Source organism: Chiloscyllium punctatum, unplaced genomic scaffold, assembly GCF_047496795.1.
Source record: "Chiloscyllium punctatum isolate Juve2018m unplaced genomic scaffold, sChiPun1.3 scaffold_1504, whole genome shotgun sequence".
NCBI lineage: Eukaryota > Metazoa > Chordata > Chondrichthyes > Orectolobiformes > Hemiscylliidae > Chiloscyllium > Chiloscyllium punctatum.
In genome coordinates this window covers 17,501-20,000 of record NW_027311238.1, presented here as the reverse complement: position 1 = coordinate 20,000, position 2,500 = coordinate 17,501, and the positions used below count along the sequence as shown (strand labels likewise).

General features: G+C 63.0%; 1 non-coding gene across 1 annotated transcript; it reads left to right on the top strand.

The window, feature by feature from the left end:
* Window positions 1-1,820: 1,820 nt before the first annotated feature.
* On the top strand, window positions 1,821-1,974 carry LOC140475259 (5.8S ribosomal RNA). Its single transcript, XR_011959824.1, has one exon. It is a non-coding gene; the product is annotated as a 5.8S ribosomal RNA (ribosomal RNA).
* The last annotated feature ends 526 nt before the right edge of the window (window positions 1,975-2,500 follow it).

Below are 2,500 nucleotides of genomic sequence, written 5' to 3'. Positions count from 1 at the left end.
GCGAGGGTGGTTTCGGGGCCAGCAGGAGAGCTCGTCGGGGTAGCAGGCCCTGCAGCCGTGGTCACCGCCAAACCCCCACAACTCGAGCAAGTGAAAAAAAAAAGTAACAAATAAGAAAGGATCGTCGGCTTGGGGGTACGCCCGTTTCCGTTTCAACTTGTCTCGCGAGGGTGGTTTCGGGGCCAGCAGGAGAGCTCGTCGGGGTAGCAGGCCCTGCAGCCGTGGTCACCGCCAAACCCCCACAACTCGAGCAAGTGAAAAAAAAAAGTAACAAATAAGAAAGGATCTCTGTCGGCTTGGGGGTACGCCCGTTTCCGTTTCAACTTGTCTCGCGAGGGTGGTTTCGGGGCCAGCAGGAGAGCTCGTCGGGGTAGCAGGCCCTGCAGCCGTGGTCACCGCCAAATCGCCACAACTCGAGCAAGTGAAAAAAAAAGTAACAAATAAGAAAGGATCGTCGGCTTGGGGGTACGCCCGTTTCCGTTTCAACTTGTCTCGCGAGGGTGGTTTCGGGGCCAGCAGGAGAGCTCGTCGGGGTAGCAGGCCCTGCAGCCGTGGTCACCGCCAAATCGCCACAACTCGAGCAAGTGAAAAAAAAAGTAACAAATAAGAAAGGATCGTCGGCTTGGGGGTACGCCCGTTTCCGTTTCAACTTGTCTCGCGAGGGTGGTTTCGGGGCCAGCAGGAGAGCTCGTCGGGGTAGCAGGCCCTGCAGCCGTGGTCACCGCCAAACCCCCCACAACTGTTGGGCGCCTACCTGCGCGGGGCAGGAGGACACTTTCCGATTTCAAATCTCCGTTTGCCGAGTCCACCCCGAACGCACGCGGGCGGGCGGGTTCGCATCACCCTTCGTCACAAGGGGCGAAGCCCGTTCCACCGTCTCGTCAGTAGTGCCGACCGGTCTGTGATCGACGAGGGGAGCCACACCAGGTCCGGCCCTGCTGCTTGGCGGCACCGCGTCGTCGGGAGCTCGCGACAGACGGAGGGTTTCGGTGTACTCTCCAGCCACGGGAAACGAAGCCGGTGATGCAGGCGCCGGTCTTTCGCTCCCAAATCGGCTGGGTTTACATCGTTGCTATCTAGTCACGCTCCCTTCAAACCCGACGGGGTACCTATTCCCCTCACCCGTCTGTGCGTATACAGCCTCTTTGCACTTGCGGGATGGGGGTGGTGGTTTAAAGACTCTCGAGTTGCCGCCCGTCGGTCTCCGAGCTCCGTGCAGTAGTGATCCCCAGCGAACTGCCAGCAGGGCGAACGAGCGATCCCGCTCTCGGTCGGGGCGCCTGGCGTCGATCGGTGGTCGGTGGCTTGCGGGCAAGCTGCGCTGTGAGTGTGGGAACGAGTATGACGAGCCGTTGCCGCGACTCCCAGTCCACCTCGGCGGTGGCTGGGCCGGGCGGGCGTCTGCTCGGGCGAGTGCCGCCCCCGCCTCCTCGCAGGAAGTCCGCTCGCCGACACGCCGCCACGTGCACGCGTCAGTGACGCTGCCGAACCGATGGCCGGTGCCCGTTCCCGCCTCTGCTTTTCCTAGGGCAAAGCTGCTGCACGCCTCGTGATACTAGGCGGGCGACATGGTGGCGGTGATCCTGCCTCCGTCGCTGCGGTGCGTTGGGGCACGCATCGCCTCTTGGGCGCCCTGTCCTCCTCCCCCCAATAGACGTATGTTTCTGCGGGCCGCACCAGGATGGTGCTCCCCATCGCTTCACGCCACCCTGCTCCGCCCGCACGCCGGCGTGCAGGTGGCTGTAGCTCAAGGTGGGGAGCGTATGTGCGGTCCGGGTCGCTTTCCTCTGGCGAGGGAGAGACCTAAAACAAACTCAGACAACTCTTGACGGTGGATCACTCGGCTCGTGCGTCGATGACGAACGCAGCTAGCTGCGAGAATTAATGTGAATTGCAGGACACATTGATCATCGACACTTTGAACGCACTTTGCGGCCCCGGGTTCTTCCCGGGGCCACGCCTGTCTGAGGGTCGTTTGGCAATCAATCGCACTCGCCTTGGCTGGCGAGAGCGCGGCTGGGGTGTCGCAGAGGACCCGTCCTCTTTGTCCCCCTAAGTTCAGACTCCGGAGCCCTCCGGCGTCGGAGCGCTTGGCCTTTCCCCCCCACCCTGCACATTCCGTTCGTCAGGCTCGACGCCATCCCCCCGCCGGGGAGCGCGGCCTGGCGTCCGTCTGTGTCGTGGCAGTGGGGCCAGCACGGCTGTCACCGGTCCCAGAATGGCTGTCGGTGGTTCACACTGTGTGTGTGTGCCAACCCTCCTGGTCTCTGGGACACGGAGCTGCCACGAAGTGTTGAGCCTCCAGTGGGGGGTCTGCCTAAGCTCTGCACGTCCGCATTGGGTCCGTCTCTCGGTTGGCTGGCAGTGGAAAGAGTGAAGGGAGCCGCGGAGGTCCGGTGCTGGTGCGCCGCCGGCCTGACCGTGGAGCTCGCCGGTTTGACACGCTGACCCGACTCGATGGTTGATCGATTGAGAGTGCTGGGAGCTGCAGGCCGCCCGC